Genomic DNA, 21,049 nt, shown 5'->3' on the forward strand with positions numbered 1-21,049 from the left:
CAGCCTGGCACCTGGCGACAGAGCAAGACTCTGTCTCAAAAACAAAAAAAGAAAACACAGAACTTAACATAACTGAAATTCTTGTTTATCTGTTAAAGTAATAAGAGTCTGATGAATCACAGCAAACAAGTATCAATGAAAGCAAAAAAGCAAACTGTTCAGTATCACTTTAACCATCTCAGTATTTAAAACCAGAAGCATTAGGCTACATTAAACAGTAAGAAGAATTTCATGTTGAACCATGGACCCACTGGTTAATCCTGGCACCAGAGAAACGGAGTAGAGGTCACGTGAACCAAGGGCAAAGGAAATAATGGACCAGGCAATGTGGCATGATTGGCTCACTGCAACCTCCGCCTCCCAGGTTCAAGCAATTCCCTTGCCTCAGCCTTTCGAGTAGCTGGGACTACAGGCACATGCCGCCACGCTTGGCTAATTTTTTCTAATTTAGTAGAGACGGGGCTTCATTATGTTGTCCAGGCTGGTCTTGAACTCCTGAGCTCAGGCAATCCGCCCGCCTCAGCCTCCCAAAATGTTGGGATTACAGGCGTGAGCCACTGTGCCCGGCCATAATTTCCATTTCTTAAGTATCTTCTTTATGCAAGGCACTGTTTATTTATTTATAGAGACAGGATATTGCTACATTGCCCAAGCTGGTCTTGAACTCCTGGGCTCAAGCAATTCTCCTGCCCCAGCCTCCGAAAGTGCTGTGATTACAAGTGTGGGCTATCACACCCAGCTCGCTCTTTTTTTTATTTGAGACAGAGTTTCACTCTTATTGCCCAGGCTGGTGTGCAGTGGTGCGATCTTGGCTCACCACACCTCCACCTCCCGGGTTCTCCTGCCTCAGCTTCCCAAGTAGCTGGGATTACAGGCATGCACCACCACACCTGGCTAATTTTTGTATTTTTAGTAGTCAGGGTTTCTCCATGTTGGTCAGGCTGGTTTTGAACTTCTGACCTCAGGTGATCCACCTGCCTCAGCCTCCCAAAGTGCTGGGATTACAGGCATGAGCCACCATGCCTGGCTGACACTGACTTTTTAAACAATTATTTCACATAGTACTCATAACTCTACAAGGTAGGGACAATTATTTCCATCTGACAAATGAGAAAACAGATTTGCAGAGGTTGTATCTCTTGTCCAAGGCCATGCAGTGAGTGGCCACACCAGTGTTCCCATGTAGTTTGCCTGACTCAGAAGTGCAGGCCTCCCCACTACACTGTACTGCTTCCCAAGGTCGTCTTCTGAGTCCAAGGCCTCTGTATTTCTGTCTTTTCCCTCCTCCGCTATTTCACTGTGAAGGTCTAAGACTCATCTGTTTTGTACTATTCTATGTTCAATCCCTTGACCCTTTCTTCCACTCTTAGGTTATGAACAACCATCAATGTGAAGAAGATTCCTAAACCTCATACTTTTGCCAATCCTTTGATATTTAGAATTTAACACAGGAAAACCAGAATACACTGTCTCCTTCACTAAATAAACAATATTTTCTAACCTCTCTGCTACCTATATTATCTCTGTATTATTTAAGGATTATATAAAGTAATGTCCCTTCTACAAAGCATTCTCTGACTATTTCAAGAAACTTCCTCTTCAAGAAATCTTTGCTCACTCACTAACACCCAGGGGTGAGATTTCACATCACCAGTGTCTTCTTCCTTTCTTCTACATGTCAGACACAGTGCTTATTACATAGCAGGTGCTCAGAAAGTATTTACTGATTAATTCATCATAAGTACTACCTGTTCTTCTGACACAAGATTTCCTTTTTTTTTTTTTCCTGAGACGGAGTCTTACACTGTCGCTAGGGCTGCAGTGCAATGGTGCGATCTCAGCTCATTGCAACCTCCGCCTCCCAGGTTCAAGCGATTCTCCTGCCTCAGCCTCCCGAGTAGCTGGGATTACAGGCATACACCACCACACCTGGCTAATTTTGTGTATTTTTTAGTAGAGATAGGGTTTCATCTCTACTATATTGGCCAGACTGGTCTCAAACTTCTGACCTCATGATCCACCTGCCTTGGCCTCCCAAACTGCTGGGATTATAGGCGTGAGCCACCACACCTAGCCCCTGACACAGGATTTTTTTGGTGCTGCTTTGCCAGTTGGAGACCTCCATGGCTAGTGACACCCCTGTCCAGGGCATCACTCCACCCTAGGCTTACCACGGGAGATACCTGACCACGTATACCTGACCAGGGCTGCTCTTGGCTTGTGCTCTGGCCCAGATCCCACACTTTCCATGGGATCTGCACTCTGCTCATAGCTAAGCCAGCCATGCCATGACCTGCCTCTGGCTTGGGCGCCGGCATCTGCATGAGGGGAATGCAGTGGCATCTGAAAAACCTGGAGGCACCAGTGATCCCGAAGCCTCAAAGTGGTGTTATAGCATGTCACAGCCCTGGCTTGGGGAGGCCTTAGGTCTGGACTCTCAGAAGGGCCGCAGCTCTTCTCTTTGCCTGTAATGTGGCAAGCAGGAAGAGTGGCAGAGGGGTGGTGAGTGCTTCAGTCCATTTGTGTTGCAGCTCTTTCAGTCCTACCATTTGGCAGGTCCCTAGTTCTTGTCCCATGTCCAGGAAGAATGAGGTATGTGGCCAGTTGGAGGGTGAACAAGGCAGAAGGGAGCTTCATTGAGCCACACAACAGCTCTCAGGAGCCCCCAAGTGAGTAGCTCCTTTCTGCAGGCAGGATGTCCCATCAAGCGTGCAGCCCTCAGTGGAGAGGAGACCCAGAGTGGGTAGCTGCTAACCACAGGCAGGTTGTCTCATTGAGTGTTTGAGTCTGGCTGAGTCTGGGGTTTTTATGTGCTCATAATGGAGGAAATGTGTGCTGATGGATCCATGGGCAGCTACATATGGGCCTGGAAAAACCATTATCTGATTGGCCAAACGTTCATCAATGAAATTCTCACTCTGAGTTGTGGACTCTACCTGGAACTGGCAGCCCAGCCCCAGCCTTCAGGCTGTCCCTGGCTTGAAGGTGGGATTTCACTGGGTACTTGCCCCTCCCAGCCTAGGAACCTGATCTGCCTCCCTCCACCATCAATATGCTCTCCACAGCACCCAGGCTGTCCGTGCTGAGGGGTGCCTGCAGGCCCCTTCCAAGCTGCCCTCAGCCTACCCCAACCCCTCCCACACTCCTTGGTGCCCAAAGTCCGGAAGGGGCCCAGGCGGCAGGGGGCTGGCAGGAGACTGGCATGTCAGCATTGCCCTGAGTGCATGTACTCCCGCTGGGTTGCAACAGCACTGGGGCTCAGCTACAACTCTGTTCCACACCAGAGCGAGTACTGGGAGTGGGGAGAGGCCAGGGAGAAGGCACTTCCACGTCTGTAGGAACAGGAGGCTTCCCAGACCTCTAAGAGTGCAGGACTGCCCAGGTCCAGAGCTGTGGCTGGCTGGCTGCAGCTGCTCAGGAGCACAGGGCTCCCACGCTGCCAGCTCAGTAGAGCAAGGGGCCTGGCCCCTGTGGGCTCTGCAACCCTGGCCATGCCTCCACCACTGTAGCTGGTATCCTCACAGAGGCTGCTCCAGATGGCCCACTGCAACCATCACTTCTACATACCTCTCCTCTGGGCTCCTGAGTAAAATTCTATAAACATTGGCCTTAGGTTCGCACAACATTTGGATGACAGGTATGCCTAAAAATGTGAAAATTAGGTGAAAATGGTGCCATCTAATGCCTATTCTTAACTTTTATAGGGGGAGGGGCAGTATGGTCATAGACAACCTTGAGAATCTGATGAAAGGTATAGGGCCTCTCCCTAGAAAAGTGCTCCTACAAATAAACAGACCCTTTCAGGAGGAAACAGATAAAACAAATGCTTGTGGAAGCATTTTGTCATCATTTCCAAAGCACCACATATGAAATGTTAAACTCAGAAGTCCCAGTCTCTAAACCTGGCCTCCCAGCCTTTTACATCTCCCACTAAACCAGATCCTCAACTTAGAGACTTGCAATGCCTCCACTCTACCTGGTCTGTCTCTGGCTATCAACCTGCACTGATTCCCTTCTCCCACCAGGATGAACTAGAAAAAATCAGTTCATTATCATTATCACTCTCCTATTCATGCTCCCTTGTTCTTTTCTTTCTTTTCTTTTTTTTTTTGAGACATCGTCTCACTCTGTTACCCAGGCCGGAGTGCAGTGATGCAATCTCGGTTAACTGCAACTACCACCCTCCAGGCTCTGAGCCACCACACCAGGCTAATTTTTTGTATTTTTGGTAGAGATGGAGTTTTACCACATTGCCCAAGCTGGTCTTGAACTCCTGAGCTCAAACAATCCACCCACCTCGGCCTCCCAAAGTGCTGAGATTACAGGCATGAGCCACCGTGCCCGGCCCGTGCTCCCTTGTTCTATTGCCAAACAAATCAGCCAATTTCTGAGCAAGGGGGACCTTTTACCCCAAATCTGCTTCCTTTTCTATATTTTTTAACTTAGTGAATTGCAAAGCCATTTTTGTTACGGGAACTCAAACTGGAAACCAGGACATCATCCTAGCGCCCTCCCTCTCACCTGCTGCCCACAACCAGTCAGAATGTGGCCTCTTCCTTTCTTCCTCCATTCCTTCTGCACACATCACTCTTTACTTGGCTCAACTGGCCTACAGCATGACCCCTTCCAATCTATGTTTTATGCTGCTACCGGAACCTAAATAAAAAATCACTTCCTGGTTGAAATCCTTTGATGGCTTCTCAGACCTTTCAGATTAATTTTCAATATCCTTAGTTTAAAATGCAAGGCCCCAGCTGGGTGTAGCAGCTCATGCCTCTAATCTCAGCAGTTTGGGAGACCAAGGCAAGAGGATTACTTGAGTTTGGGAGTTAGAGACCAGCCTGAGCAACATGGCAAGACTTCATCTCTACAAATAAAAAAATTAGCTGGGCATAGTGGCATGCACCTGTGGTCCCAGCTACTAAGGAGGCTGAGGTGGGTGGATCAATTGAGCCAGGAAGTCGAGGCTGCAGTGAGCCCTGATTGTGCTACTGCACTCCATCCAGCCTGGACAGAGCCAGATGCAGTCCCTTTCTTTCTTTCTTTTTTTTTTGAGATGGAATTTCACTCTTGTTACCCAGGCTGGAGTACACTAGCACGATAGCTTACTCAACCTTCGCCTCCTGGGTTCAAGTGATTCTCCTGCCTCAGCCTCCCAAGTAGCTGGGATTACAGGTGCCCACCACCACGCCCAGTTAATTTTTGTATTTCTAGTAGAGATGGGGTTTTACCATGTTGGCTAGGTTGGTCTTGAACTCCTGACCTCAAGTGATCCGCCCACCTCAGCCTCCCAAAGTGCTGGGATGACAGGTATGAGCCACCATGGCTGGCCAAGATGCAGTTCCAAATACAAAATCAAATAAAATGCAAGTCTCTTGTGATCTGGCCCTGTTGGTCCTCAAGCTCTGTCCTCCACTCCACCTGCCTCCTTCATACCGGGTTCTATACATTATGCCATTTGTGCTGTTTGCCTCTGTGCATTTCCACAACAGCTATGCCCTCTGCCTGAGTAACCGTATTTTCTCTTCATCTGAAGTTTACTAGTTCTCAAAAACATCCATAGTCTTCTCTAAAAATGCCTTTCGTAATTCTGCAGTTTATTAAGTGAACCTTTCCAGTAGGCTCTAATGTTGGTTTACTCATTTCTCTCTCCTTAACTCTAAGTGTCTTGATGGCAACACACTTGTTTTATATCCTTGTATCATATCCGCAGCACTTCAATTAATCTTTGTTAAATGTACAAATAATCCCAGGCATCTCTGTTCCTACCCCCAGGAGAAAGTTAAATACCCTAGATTTTCAATGACACTTATAAATCTTGTAATTTACCGGGCCCGGGAGCTCATGCCTGTAATCCCAGCACTTTGGGAGGCCGAGGTGGGCAGATTTGAGACCAACCTGGCTAATATAGTGAAACCCCGTCTCTACTAAAAACACAAAAATTAGCTGGGCATGGTAGCACGCCTGTAGTCCCAGCTAATCAGGAGGCTGAGGCAGAATTACTTGAACCTAGGAGGTGGAGGTTGTGGTAAGCTGAGATCGCGCCACTGCGCTCCAGCCTGGGCAACAGAGCAAGACTTTGTCTCAAAAAACAAAACAAAACAAATCTTGTAATTTACCTTCAGCTGCCACAAAAGCCAAACCTTGACACTCTCAAGTCACCCTACTCATGTCTATACTCCTCCCTCTCAGCAGATGACTTCACTTCTCATTTCACAAAAGAAAACAATGAGCCAGTGAGTGAGACTGGACGTGTAAGAACCTCACAGATCCCTCTCCTGACCTAAGGCTGAGGTCTCCTCCCAGGCTCTGCAATAATACCCCTGAGCTCTTGATTCCTCTCTCCCAGGTCTGTCTGCTGAGTCACATTCATTTTGTATCTTCACTGTTCCCCTCTCCAGGAATTTCTTGCCCTGTGCTCAAATATCCTAAAATCCACACCTTCCTCCAGTAAAATCAAAACAAAATAACACACCAGGCCAGGCGCGGTGGTTCGTTTACATCTGTAATTAATCCCAGCACTTTGGGAGGCCAAGGAGGGCAAATCACTTGAGGTCAGGAGTTCAAAACCAGCCTCGGCAACATGGCAAAATCACGTCTCTATAAAAAATATAAAAATTAGCGGGGCGTGGTAGTGTGTGGCTGCAATCCCAGTTACTTGGGAGGCTGAGGTGGGAGGACTGCTTGAGCCTGGGAGGTTGAGGCTGCAACGAGCCATGATCGTACCACTGAACTCTAGCCTGGAAGACAGTGATACCCTGTCTCAAAAAGGTGGGGGGAACCACCCAAAAAACTTAGTTTTACCTTTCACTCAAGTTACTGCCTTTTCATCCTCTATTCGCTGTCAAATCTTTAAAAATGTTAAATCTGGCTGGGTGAGGTGGCTTATCCTAGTAATCCCAGCACTGTGGGAGTCTGAAGCAGGTAGATCACCTGAGGTCAGGAGTTTGAGACCAGCCTGGCCAACATGGTTAAATCCTGTCTCTAGTAAAAATACAAAAATTAATCAGACATGTTGGCAGGTGCCTGCAGTCCCAGCTACTCAGGAGGCTGAGGCAGGGAGAATTGCTTCAACCCAGAAGGTGGAGGTTGCAGTGAGTTGAGATCACACCAGTGCACTCCAGCCTAGGTGACAGAGCAAGACACTGCCTCAAAATAAATAAGTAAGGGCTTCATCCTATGTCTGATCTGTGTAATATCTGATTCTCGGGTTCCTTAAGATGTTTTCCATTCTTGTGGCTTCTGGACACCATTCTCTCACGGGTCTTTTCAACCCTCTACAGCTGCTCCACTTCTACTTCACCAGTATCGCTTCCTTACAGTCCTTGTTATTCTACAGACTTCTTTTTGTGGGAGTTCAGTGGATCTGTGACACGTCCACCCTTTCCTACCCTGTGGAGCACACTGGCCATACAGAAAAGTGTTGGGCACCTGTCACCTGTATTAGTTTCCTATTGCTGCTCTAATGCACAACCTAAGTGGCTTAAAACAACACAAACTTATCATGTCACAGTTCTGGAAGATGGACATCTAAAACGGGTCTCACTAGGCTAAAATCAAGGTGTCGGCAGGTCTCTGTTTCTTCTGGAGGCCCTCGGGGAGACTTTCTTTTCCACTTTGTCGAGGCCACCTTCACTCCTTGGCACATGGTTCCTGTTCCATTTTCAAAGTCAGCAATCTAACATCTTCAAATCTCTCAACCTGACTTCATTCTCCTACCTTCCACCTTCTTGTAAAAACTGCTGTAATTACATTTTCCCCCACCCAGATGATCCAGGACAAGCTCTCAACTCAAGGTCAGCTGATTATTAGCAACCTTAATTCCATCTGCAATCTTAATTTCCTTTTTTCATGTACTATAACATATTCCCAGGTTCTGGAAATTAGGATGTGGGCATTTCTGGGAGTGGTGAAGAGGCGACATTATTCTGCCTGCCACATCGGCTAAACTGGCAAATACACAAAAGATAATGAAACCTTCAGTGAGGCATCAAACTGGTCTAAAACAGACAAGATGAACTGAGCATGGTGGTGGGCACCTGTAATCTCAGCTACTTGGGAGGCTGAGGCAGGAGAATCACGTGAACCCCAGAGGCAGAGGTTGCAGTGAGCCGAGACCATGCCACTGCACTCCAGCCTGGGCAACAGAGTGAGACTCCATCTCAAATAAATAAATAAGAAAGACAAGATGAGAACAGTGTGAAATGGCAGAATAGTTGCAGGAAGACCTGAATGAGGAATACAAGGGAACAGAATACAGTCTGTACACTCAAGTTTCAAAAAGAAAATCAGGCTGCATTTGTAGAAGAGCTCACATTTTTCTCTGACACATCTCCCCATGCTAAAATTATCATTTCTATTTCTGGAGCCTTCCCTACATGATCGCTTGACTCAGAAGCCTTTGATGACTCCAGGCATGTCTTCTAATCCTCCCCCAATCTCTTCACAACTTTAAAATTATGAAACCTAACAAATAAGTTTTTGAATAAGCAAAATGACCATTAAACATATGAAAATATGTTCGATTTCACTCACAATACAAGAAATGCTCATCAAAACTGCTGTAAGGTACCATTGATTGGTGAAGACTTCAAAAATCTGACCACACATTCCTCTGGGCAGGCAGTGGAGAGTCACTTCTGTATATTGCTGGTGGGAATGCCAATACATTCAACCCTCGTAGGGAAATTTGGCAATATCTAACAAAACTAAACTTTAATTTTCCTTTGACCCAGCAATTCCATTTCTGGGAATTTACCCTGAAAATATACGTTCAATAGTATGAAAATATGTAGCACAGGGTGATTCACTGCAACATTGTTTGCTGTAATGTCTCCAGCCTACATGCTCACTCACAGCTAGGAGAGCACTTCAACCACGTGACACTCACACAGTGGAGGCCTATGCAGCTATAACACAGAAGGAGGAAAAGATCCCTAGGACTCTTGCATCTTTCTTTTTTTTTTCTTGAGACAGAATCTTGCTCTGTCATCAGGCTGGAGGGCAGTGGCACGGTCTCGGCTCACTGCAACCTCTGCCTCCCGGGTTCATTCAATTCTCCTGCCTCAGCCTTCCAAGTGGCTGGAACTACAGGCATGCACCACCACACCCAGCTAACTTTTCTATTTTTAGTAGAGGCGGGGTTTCACTGTATTAGCCAGGACAGTCTCGATCTCCTGATCTTGTGATCTTCCCACCTTGGCCTCCCAAAGTGCTGGGATTACAGGTGTGGGCCACTGCGCCCAGCCTCTCTTGCATCTTTCTAAGGCCATTTGGGCTGGGCCCCACTTGTCCAGGCTGTGCTGCTTCTCCCCCTTGTTTTATTTGCTCATTGCCATGGCTTTCAGGAATTTTGCCTTGTCTTTGTCCTTCTTTTTCTTCCTCTGCTTGGTCACATTGAGCTCTGCGATGCCTTTCAACTAAAGGGGTCCCCTCTGGACCTGCTTATAGGCTGACATGGCACCCGCCTGTAGTTTAGTAGGTAGACTGCCCTGATTATTTATGTTAATGATCAAATTGTCCCAGATTTCACTATTGGAAGCCCCTTTAAGCTGGCTCCCTTGTCTATTGACATGTCCCATTATTCTTTGAATGCCTTTTTTTTTTTTTGAGATGGAGTCTCACTCTGTCACCAAGGCTGGAGTGTAGTGGTGCCATCTCAGCTCACTGCAACCTCCACCTCCCAGGTTCAAGCGATTCTCTTGCCTCAACCTCCTGAGTAGCTGGGATTACAGGCATGTGACGCCTCACCCAGCTAATTTTTGTATTTTTAGTAGAGATGGGGTTTCACCATATTGGTCAGGCTGGTCTCGAACTCCTGGCCTCAAGTGATCGGCCTGCCTCAGCCTCCCAAAGTGCTGGGATTAAGGCGTGGGCAGTGAGACAACACAGCCTGGGTAGCTGAACCAAGCCACCACCCAAGGCAGGAATAGAACATAAATCTTGTCCCTTTCTGAGCCCATTCCTCTAAAATCCCACTTCCAGACACTTCTAACGCGCATTGCCAGGCCAGGTATGGCTAATCGATCACCGTCTTCTTTGTAATGGAACCCAGACACAATCTGCCTCAGAACCCTCATCTCTGGGCTCCAAGCAGCTTCTTGTATTTACTCAGAGTTAGCACATCACCTGGAGCCTACTTGGCATTCCCGCCTTAAGGACACCTCATAGGTGACAGGACCATGGCAGAGCCCCATCATAAACAGACATGGGAGCAGTCAAATTGGAGGTTCCAGGTAGCAGTGCTGGTGGGCCAGGGTCTTCGAGGGCCTATGCATCCTAGATGAGGATCAAACTACATGAGCTATTGGGAGAAACGGTCTCTGCTGATACAGATATTAAAATAACAAAGGCAGAAGAGAAAAAACAAGTATGGAGTTTGAATTTGGCCTATGTAAACTACAGAATAAAGCAAAAAAACAGTTATTTCAAAATAAAATATAAATAATCATAGTGATGAATAAGCCACTGAATAAATAGGAATGCAAAAGTCCAAACTGACATAAATAAATGATTAAATAGATTCCTCATTAGAATGCCTACTAATAAATTCTGGTTTGGTTTTGTTTCTGAGATGGAGTCTCTCTCTGTCGCCCAGGATGGAGTGCAGTGGCATGATCTTGGCTCACTGCAAACTCTACCTCATGGGTTCAGGCGATTTCCTCCCTCAGCCTCCCCAGGTAGGTGGGACTACAGACGTGTGCCACACTGCCCAGGTAATTTTTTTTTTTTTCTTTTTGTATTTTTAGTAGAGACGAGGTTTCACCATGTTGGCCAGGCTGATCTCAAACTCTTGACCTCAGGTGATTCCCCCCACACACCTTGGCCTCCCAAAGTGCTGGGATTACATATGTGAGCCACTAGCCCAGCCATAAAGGTTTTTTTAAAGTGATGTATTTAGCTCTTCCCGCCATCTTGGCTCCTGTGGAGGCCTGCTGGGAACAGGACTTCTAAAAGGAACTATGTCTGGAAGGCTGTGGTCCAAGGCTATTTTTGCCGGCTATAAGCAGGGTCTTCAGAACCAAAGGGAGCACACAGTTCTTCTTAAAATTGAAGGTGTTTATGCCCGAGATGGAACAGAATTCTATTTGGGCAAGAGATGTGCTTATGTATACAAAGCAAAGAACAACACAGTGACACTGGCAGCAAACCAAACAAAACCAGAGTAATCTGGGGAAAGGCATAGGAAACAGTGGCATGGTTCATGCCAAATTCCGAAGCAACCTCCCTGCTAAGGCTATTGGACACAGAATCTGAGTGATGCTTACCCCTCAAGGATTTAAACTAATGAAAAGTCAATAAATAAATGTGGATTTGTACCCTTGTATTTTTAAGTGGATTAAAACATTTACCTTAAAAAGTGATATATTTAGAAAAACCACCATTTAGCAAACTAAAATTAATGGAGTCAAGCAAGGATCACCGACGGACACTGAAATTAATGGATAAAAGTCTGACAAATAACAGGATATTTGTATAATATTAAAGTACCTATTCAGAAACTACTTATTAATTAAGAGTGGGAAAAAAAAACAGTAACTACAGTGGAGAACCAGGCAGACACCACCCTAATCCACATGATCAAAGCAGTGGTGTGCTACAGCTCACTCCTACCAACCCAGGAAAGGGACATTTTCCAACCTTGCGCTCCGTGATGACAGACTCTATTTAGAAATTGGCCGTGATGGGAGTATTTACGACACAGAATGGGGCAACAGCAAATGCCACAGATCAGGGCGACATCTCCCCTTCCAGAACCAGTCGTTAAATATTTATCAGCATCACACTGGATCAAGGTTTACAGCAGGCAATTCCACTTTCTGTGCCTCCTGGTATTTCACACTAAGAAGAGCACAGTATCACTTTTGCTGTATTCTACCCAAAATGTGTGACCTCAATCTAGTGAGAAAACATCAGTGAGGGGGGTAAAAACTAGACTGAGAGGCATCCTACACAATAACTGGCCTGCACTGGCAAAACATCAAGGTTGGTTGGGCGTGGTGGCTCATGCCTGTAATCCCAGCACTTTGGGAGGCCAAGGTGGGTGGACCACCTGAGGTCAGGAGTTTGAGACCAGCCTGGCCAACATGGTGAAACCCCATCTCTACTAAAAATACAAAAAATTAGCAGGGTGTGGTGGCAGATCCCTGTAGTCCCGGCTACTTGGGAGGCTGAGGCAGGAGAATTGCTTGAACTGGGGAGATGGAGGTTACAGCAAGCCTAGACTCCACCATTGCCCTCCAGCCTGGGTAACAAGAGCGAAACTCCGTCTCAAAAAAAAAAAAAAAAAAAAAATCAAGGTCATGCAAGACAAAGATGATTGAGGAGATGTTGGAGACTAAAGAGGCAGAACAACTAAATGCAACGTATGATCCTAAGTGGATGCTAGACCAGAAACCTTTTTTTTGATTAAGGACATTATTGGGACAACTGGTGAATATGAATAAAATCTTTATATTGGAAAACAAACTAATATCAGTGCTAAATTTCTGATTTTGAACACCGTACTATGGTTATATAATAATGTCCCAAATGCATACAAAAGCATACGGAGGAAAAGGCATAGTCTGCAGCTTACTGTCAGCTGGTTCGCCAATACTATTTTTTAAAGAAAGAAACACGTTAATAAAGGAAAATGTAGGTACCAAACACGCAGTTCTTTGTACTATTCTGGGGACTTTTCTGTAAGTCTGAAATCATTTAAACATTAAGTTACAAGGGAAAAACCATGAACGCTACCTGGTTCTCTGCCCTCATCTCGGGGTCCACATGGCTGCAGTTGGAGGGAGGCGGTGAGCAACGCGTTCTCCAAGGTCTCAAGGGGCCCCAATGCCACGAGATCAGAACAGAAGTGAAGGCCACATCCAGCACCCACCCGCCTCAAGAGCCACAGCCTCTCTCGGGTCTCCACAGCCCCGCTCAGGTCTTACGCGCAGGCGCAGGGATTGGCCGCAGGTGCATAACATCGCGTCTTTCCCCGGGTGCGTGTGCAGCTCAAGGCTTTGCAGGAGGCGCACCTGCAGTGGCCCCACCGCCAGGTGAGCGGTGATGAGCTCTCACTGCCTCAGCCGGAGATTCCAACCGCAGTGCGTGCACCTCTTCTCTGGCTAGCGCGCGTTTCTGAAGGATAGCAAGAATCCTGGCCTCTGATGGCTCTCCTCTCCCCTTCCCCTCCAAGCCCAGTGTTGTGACCCTGTGTACTCTTTCCCTTCAATTTTGGGCTCGAGAGTCAGGTACTAAGACTCACAGTCTCAGAGGGAAGTCAGGAGCTCCCTTGTGAAGGCAGACTTAAGCCTTCATGTTTTTCTTAATGTTGGCTTTGAGAGCCTAGTTTGTGGCCCAGGTGAGTTTCTGGCAGGATGCTGGCAGTCTTGGCCAATACCAGCTGACCACTCCCCCAGCCCCCTGGGGCATGTTTCTGGGCTTTCCCATTATCAATTAGTTGGAAATTGCACATCACTGTGTCCCGACCTTATAACAAACACCTGTTCTGATCTACAGCCTCTTGCTGAAGGAACACCAGGAGACAGCGGGTACCCACAGGTATTTTTACACTTATGTTTTCTGATGAAGGCTCATTCACAGGATGAAGCTGCTGTATTTGAATTCTGGGGTGAACACAATAGGTTGCACAGGGAACAGACTCAGGTGCTGCTAAGTCTGTTGTGATTATGGTTGCTTTTGCAAGTTTCTTCATTCATCCTATGTAGATAAGCCAGGCTGGACAACGAATCCATTGTTTAGCATAGTAACTGGCACACAGGAGTTGCTTGGTAAATATCTGAATGACTTTATAATGCCCTGCACATTCTGCAGAGTTGGAGTGATCACTCTCTGGATACCTGTAAATCTGGAAGTATTTTTCCCTATGTTGGCACTGCCACACTTCTTGAAAATGATACTTTAAAAAGAAACTGTGTTCTTCAAATATAGTGCTTGTGGAAGAAGTCCTGAGGTTCCCAAAGATCTCAAATTCTGAGCAGTGAAAGGAGACTGAATAACAGAACTATGACATGTGTTTTTACTCTGTATTCACAAAATCTAATTATCATTTTTTCTGTGTATTTTTTTCTTATTCCCTTCCCCTGCAAAATGAAAAAATTCTGTAGTGAAAATGTGAAGGAAAGACAATTGCTTATTTCAGTTGAGCAGATAGGCTTATCAAACAAATGAAGACAAAGAGCACATAATCAAGAGTGTGATGGGAGAGGGAAGACAAATTATTTTTAATGATTCATGGCAACCACATTTATACCCTATTGTTACTAGAGAAAAAAATGTCTTCAGATAACCAGTGGTCAGCAGATGAGGATGAAAGCCAATTATCCCGACTAATCAGGAAATCTAGAGACTCCCCCTTTGTCCCTATAGGTAAGTACAAGCTTTGACAGGATGCTGGAAAACTGTAATAACATAATGATGCCTTACCCAGTGCCTCTGAGGACTGAAATGTCTCATACAATTGAATTTTTCCAGATAATTGAAGCTAACCTCCTCTAAACATGTGTTGAACTTTCAGAATAATTTCTAGTATGTGGTAAGCCCCCAGTAAATGTTAGCTGTTATCTGAGGCATCAAATTTTATTCTACTTTATCCATTTTTTTAGAAGTCTATCTAAAGTTATCAATTCCTAGTTAGTCAGATGGAATAGACTGAACGAACATTAATATTTCAGTCATAACTCAGGATTGTCAACAGCAGCATCAGTTTAATTATATTTAAAGTCTGTTAGGAACCATTGAGATTTGTATGTCTCCTTGTCTTATAAGTAATCTAAACTTTAAGTTTTTATGTCTTCTGTTTGTAGATTTTTCTGTCTCTTTCTTACTATTGGGCACATTAAAAACGTCTCCTTCTAGGCCAGGCATGGTGGCTCATGCCTGTAATCCCAGCACTTTGGGAGGTCAAGGTGGGAGGATTGCTTGAGCTCGGGAGAGCAGGTTGCAGTGAACCAAGATCACACCACTGCAGTTCAGCATGGGTGGCATAGTGAGACCCTGTCTCACAAACAAACAAACAAAAAACCAAAACTTCTGCGTCTAATGTTTTTAATGTTCTGTGGCACCAGAAGCTATATACCCAAGCTTGAAAGAACTGTGAGTCAATTCAGAGGAAAGCTCTGAGTAAAAGCCTGGACCTATCTGAACACTTGTGAGCATGAACTTCGTAGTGGTCATTTTGGCTGCTCGGTGGCTCTCTATGCTGGCTTCCTGGTGTGCTCCAGATGTTGAGTTTGATGGTAAGATATTTTCTGGACTAAAAAAGTGATACTATAATTAGGCTGGGCAAGGTGGCTCATGCCTGTATCTCAGCACTTTGGGAGGCTGAGGTGGGTGGATAGCTTGAGGTCAAAAGTTTGAGACCAGCCTGGCCGACATAGTAAAACCCCATCTCTACTAAAAATACAAAAAATTAGCCAGGTATGGTGGCCTATGCGCATAATCCCAGCTACTCAGGAGGCTGAGGCACCAGAATCACTTGAACCCAGGAGGAGGAGGTTGCAGTGAGCCGAGATTGCACTACTGCACTCTAGCCTGGGTGGGGAGCAAGTCTCTGTCTCAAAATAAAAAAGAGAGATACTGTAATTTGATCACTTAATGATCTAAGCCTTAGCTTCTTTATGCTTTCCCCACACATATTTAGTATGTTTATGTTTTCAACAACTACTATGTGTATGTGGACTTAAAAAACGCCACGGGCTGGGCGCGGTGGCTCACGCCTGTAATCCCAGCACTTTGGGAGGCCGAGGCGGGTGGATCATGAGGTCAAGAGATCGAGACCATCCTGGTCAACATGGTGAAACCCCGTCTCTACTAAAAATACAAAAAACTAGCTGGGCATGGTGGCGCATGCCTATAATCCCAGCTACTCAGGAGGCTGAGGCAGGAGAATTGCCTGAACACAGGAGGCCGAGGTTGCAGTGACCCGAGATCGCGCCATTGCACTCCAGACTGGGTAACAAGAGCGAAACTCCGTCTCAAAAAAAAAAAAAAAAAAACGCCACAAAACCTAAGCACCAATATTATGTTTTAAAGTCTGAGCTCTCGCTTTCTTCTCCATGGATGTATACTTCAGCCATGCCTGTTTCCTTGTGTTCATTTTGTCTGGAAACCATTAAAATAATTTACTTAAATCAGACTGACATAAGTTTGCAAAAACATTAATTCCATAAAAACTTCTAAATAGGTATGCCAGATGTTCCCATTAAGTGCTACTGTGACTCTAGCAACTTTCTAAGTGTCATTATTCATATATCAAAAAAGAATCAAATTTTACTTTACAGTAATATTGTTTAGAAGTTTCATTTAAGACTTGTAATAGCACCCATAAGAAATGGAAGCAAATAATTTAATAGTGATTTATCTTCCTTAGCATTTTTAACTAGAGAAACCATTCAAAAACACAATGCTACGTGAACAGATCACTGTAATGAACAGAGATTAATCGCTGTGCCTGTTATACATTAAATTATTTTTCCAGAGACATTTAGGGTGATTAAAGTAGAAAGATAAGAGTGTTTCCAGCTAAATTCAATTATAAACAAACTAGAGACACTATATGGAAAACAGGAAAGGTTCTGACTTTAATCTCGAAAAGAAACGAAATCAATTTAAATAAAAACAACTCTGATTTGATTAAGGGAAGAGAGCCGAGCTTTTGCTAATAAATAAATAATAATAAAATTTGGTAGGCTGGGCAAGGTGGTTCATGCCTGTAATCCCAGCACTTTGGGAGGCGAAGGCAGGTGGATCACTTGAAATCAGGAGTTTGAGAGCAGCCTGGCCAACATGGTGACATCCCATCTCTACTAAAAATACAAACATTAGCCAGGTGTGGTGGCACACACCTGTAATCCCAACTACTCAGGAGACTGAAGCATGAGAATCACTTGAACTCAAGAGGTGGAGGTTGCAGTGGGCTGAGATCACACCACTGCACTCCACCCTGGACAACAGAGCAAGATTCTGTCTCAAAAAAAAAACAATGGAGAGACTACTATGATCATGAATTTGAGGGGGTGTGTGTGTGTGTGTGTGTGTGTTTAGTAGAAACAGGGATTCACCATTTCAGCCTGGCTGGTCCCAAACTCCTGACCTCAAGTGATACACCTGCCTCAGCCTGCCAAAGTGCCTGCATTACAGGCATAAGTTACCATGCTTGACCCTGTGTTCATGAATTGGAAGGCACAGTCTATTAGAAAGATGTTGATTCTCCCCAAATTGATCTATAGGCTTAATGTCATTCCTGTCAAAACCCCAGCAAGGGTTTTTGTAGACATAGACAAACTTATTCTAAAACTTATATGGAAAGGCACAAGTCCTAGAAAAGCTAAAATAATCTTTTTTAAAAAACATAAAATGGAAAGAATCACTCTGGCTGATATTAAGGCTTACTATATTGCTACAGTAATCAACATGGTGTAGTACTGATGGAAGGTCAGATGCATAGATCAATGGGATAGAATAGAGAATCCAAAAGGCTGGGCACAGTGGCTCACGCTTATAATCCCAGCATTTCAGGAGGCTGTGGCGGGTGGGTCACTTGGGGCCAGGAGTTCAAGGCCAGCCTGGCCAGCATAGCGAGATCCATTTCTACTAAAAATACAAAAGTTAGCCAGGTGTGGTGGTGCATGTCTGTGATCCCAGCTACTAGGGAGGGTGAGGCATGAGAATCACTTGAACCTGGGAGGTGGAGGTTGCAGTGAGCTGAGATTGCGCCACTGCATTCCAGCCTGAGCAAGAGAGTGAGACTCTGTCTCAAAAGAAAGACAAACAAACAAAAATAGACTCATATCTTTACTATGCAAATGTTTTCTCATGTCATATTCTATTACGTCCACCATATGCTCTCACAGATGTTATAAATATGCTGTTCTATTTTCTTTAGTTTTTGTTGCTGTTATATTTTTGTTTTGTTTTGCATTTAACTCTTACTTATCCAAAAAAATGTTTTTTGCAGGGTCTGATGTGAAATACAAATCCAAGTTAGTTCTTCTCTATACCAACAAGTTGTACTTATGGGATTTATTAAATTATTCCACTATCTGGTGAGTTTTTCTGTTGGTTGGTTCATTTGTTGTTTGAAGATGAAGTCTTGCTCTGTCGCCCAGGCTAGAGTGCAACGCCACAATCTCAGCTCACTGCAACCTCCACCTCCCAGGTTCAAGTGATTCTCCTGCCTCAGCCTCCCAAGTAGCTGGGATTACAGGTGTGTACCACCATGCCCAGCTAATTTTGTTGTATTTTTAGTGGAGATGGGGTTTCACCATGTTGGCCAGGCTGGTCTCGAACTCCTGACCTCAAGTGACCTACCCACCTAGGCCTCCCAAAGTGCTGGGATTATAGACATGAGCCACCACACCTGGCCCAGTATCTGTTATTTGGCTATTTTTATTTTGTCATGGATTCAGTTCTCAGTGTTTTAAATCTTTTTCTAGAATCTTTCCTATTTAGTTGATGAGTAGTTTTAGAGCCGGTGACATAGAATACTGGTTGTCACAGCAGTATATTCACCCCCTGACATTTGTAGGAAATACAGAAATATTTGTATAGGCTTCCGAACTTTTCTAGAATCACAGTTCTTGCCAGAGTTATGCTTCTTGTGCATATATTCATACCTTTTTGACTCTCACTAAAGTTTATTGTTTCACTTTATACAGAAGAACAATTTTTTTTTATCACTCTATGGATTTACTCCTTATTTGGTAACAGGAAAAGAAGAGTAAAAGCCAAACACACAAAAGCTGTGGGTACTGAGATGCTGGGTTAGTTCCCTTGCTGGCTAAGTGACTTGCCACAGATAATAACCTTGTAGCATGCACAATTTGAAATCATTCCTCAGGAAATTACATATGGCTAGACAAGTTACTATATTATATGGTTCTAATTTTTCTGGGAAGAGTCAAAACTGCAAATATTGGACCCAAGAATATTAAGGGCTCATTTTAAAATCTGGTAGACCAAATCCAGCTTGGTTCTTTGAAAAACTTTTTTTTTTTTTTAATTGCACCTTAAATTCTGGGGTACATGTGCAGAACATGCAGGTTTGTTACATAGGTTTACACTGAAAAATGTTCTTTTTTGAAGTCTTTCCTGCTTATCTTCCAGGTTCTTATCCTTTAGACATTCTTTCATTTAACTCTCTAAGCACTTGAAAATTCTTGCCTGCTGTGTATTTAACCCATACATTTTTTTTTCTAGAGACAGGATCTCACTCCGTCACCCAGGCTGGAGTGCAGTGGTGCAATCATAGCTCCCTGAAGCCTTGAATTCCTGGGCTCACGGGATCCTCCTGCCTCAACCTCCTGAGTAGCTGGGACTATAGGCGTGCATCACTGTGCCTGGCTAAGTTTTTATTTATTGTAGGGATGAGGGTCTTTCTATGTTGCTCAGGCTGTTCTCAAACTCCTGGTCTCAAGCGATGCTCCTGCCTCAGCCTTCCAAATAACCTATAGTTTTACAATTCACAGGTATAGCAGGCTTTGTGACTGTGGTGTCCTATGGTCTTTACAAATTAAAGTATAGAAGAGATCAGAAAATGTCACTTCATCTTATTCACATGAGAGTTGCTGCCCAAGGATTTGTTGTCGGAGCTGTGACTCTAGGTAACCTGCTTTATTTGTACCTTATGTTCAGCTGTCCTTGAGAGTATATTTACTTATTTTATTCATTCATAGTAGAAGATGATTACTGGGTCACAATGATACAATGAGAGAGGGGTGGGAAAGACTGATCTTCCCTTAGTTGACGTTGGGGCCCATTTGTGCCCTTAATTGTTTAGGCCTGCGGCTGACAAAAACTGACAAAACCCATGGTAGAGAACCAGGGCAATGGGCTGTTGGTCTCTTTCGTGAAGGGAGTGGTGAATAGTTCCTATCCTATAACTCAAGAGCAGCAGTTATGGATAGATCACAGCCTGTATTGTGGCTGTGATCCACCTCATGGCTAAGAGCAGCGATCATATTTCCCAGCCTATTTGGACAGCAAATGTTGTTATTAGTTAAACTAGGAAGAAGCCATTTTTAGGGTCCACAAATCTCAACTGCCTTCTTTCATTCCAAGTTTGAGCAATAGGCAAATCTTTTTTTTATTAGTCCATAAATTAAGCAAGACCTACCAGTCAAATCCAAAGAAAAGGTATAAAATTATCTTCATTAATTCAGGTTATACCCACAGCTAAATCAGATAGTTCAAAGAAGTCCATTTTAGAACCTGAATTAATCTAAATTTGTTTGGTCTACATTAATGAGAACAGGTCACAATATCCTTAGGTCCCCTTCATGCTGTGCAGAGTAGAGTCATCCTAAGAGTAGGATGGAGATTATAGAATGCTGGGTGTGGGGCCTGCAAGGAAAGTTATATGGTAATGATCTTATAACCATGAGCTGTAATGTGCTCCAAGTACGGGAAACCTCACTACAAAGTTACAGTCCTCATTTTCATCATTCAGCAAACATTTATTGAACACCTGCTATGTGCCAGACACTGTCTAGAAATATGACTCAGTCCTTACGCTTAAATAGTTTAGTCTCTTTAGGGAGACAGACCAAGAAAGGAAGAAGACAATATAAAGTTATAGATGCTGTGACAGAAATAGCACAGGCTGGCCGGGCACGGTGGCTCACACGTGTGATCCCACAACTTTGGGAGGCTGAGGCAGGCAAATCACCTAAGGTCAGGAGTTTAAGACCAGCCTGGCCAGCATGGTGAAACCCCGTCTCTACTAAAAAAAATACAAAACAAAACAAAACAAAAGCTGGGTGGTGGCACATACCTGTAATCCCAGCTACTAGGGAGGCTAAGGCAGGACAATCACTTGAACCTGAGAGGTGGAGGTTGCAGTGAGCTGAGATCGCACCATTGCATTCCAGCCTGGGCAACAAGAGTGAAACTCCATCTGAAAAAAAAAGCTGGGTGTGGTGGCTCCCACTTGTAATCTCAACACTTTGGGAGGCTGAGGTGGGCAGATCACTTGAGGTCAGGAGTTCAAGACCAGCCTGGCCAACACCCACCTCTACTAAAAATACAAAAATTAGCCAGGTGTGGTGGC

The 21,049-nt window shown here is 44.7% G+C and overlaps 1 protein-coding gene and 1 pseudogene across 2 annotated transcripts in view; both read left to right on the top strand.

Annotated features, from left to right (window-relative positions):
• The window catches only part of TMT1A (thiol methyltransferase 1A), a 39,511-nt gene that overhangs the window by 12,731 nt on the left and 5,731 nt on the right, over positions 1 to 21,049 (top strand). The gene's annotated exons all lie outside the window — the stretch shown is intronic.
• On the top strand, positions 10,260 to 11,301 carry LOC110567206 (large ribosomal subunit protein eL33-like; annotated as a pseudogene).

Source organism: Aotus nancymaae, unplaced genomic scaffold, assembly GCF_030222135.1.
Source record: "Aotus nancymaae isolate 86718 unplaced genomic scaffold, 86718_ANA_hifiasm-v0.15.2.pri h1tg000016l, whole genome shotgun sequence".
Taxonomy (NCBI): domain Eukaryota; kingdom Metazoa; phylum Chordata; class Mammalia; order Primates; family Aotidae; genus Aotus; species Aotus nancymaae.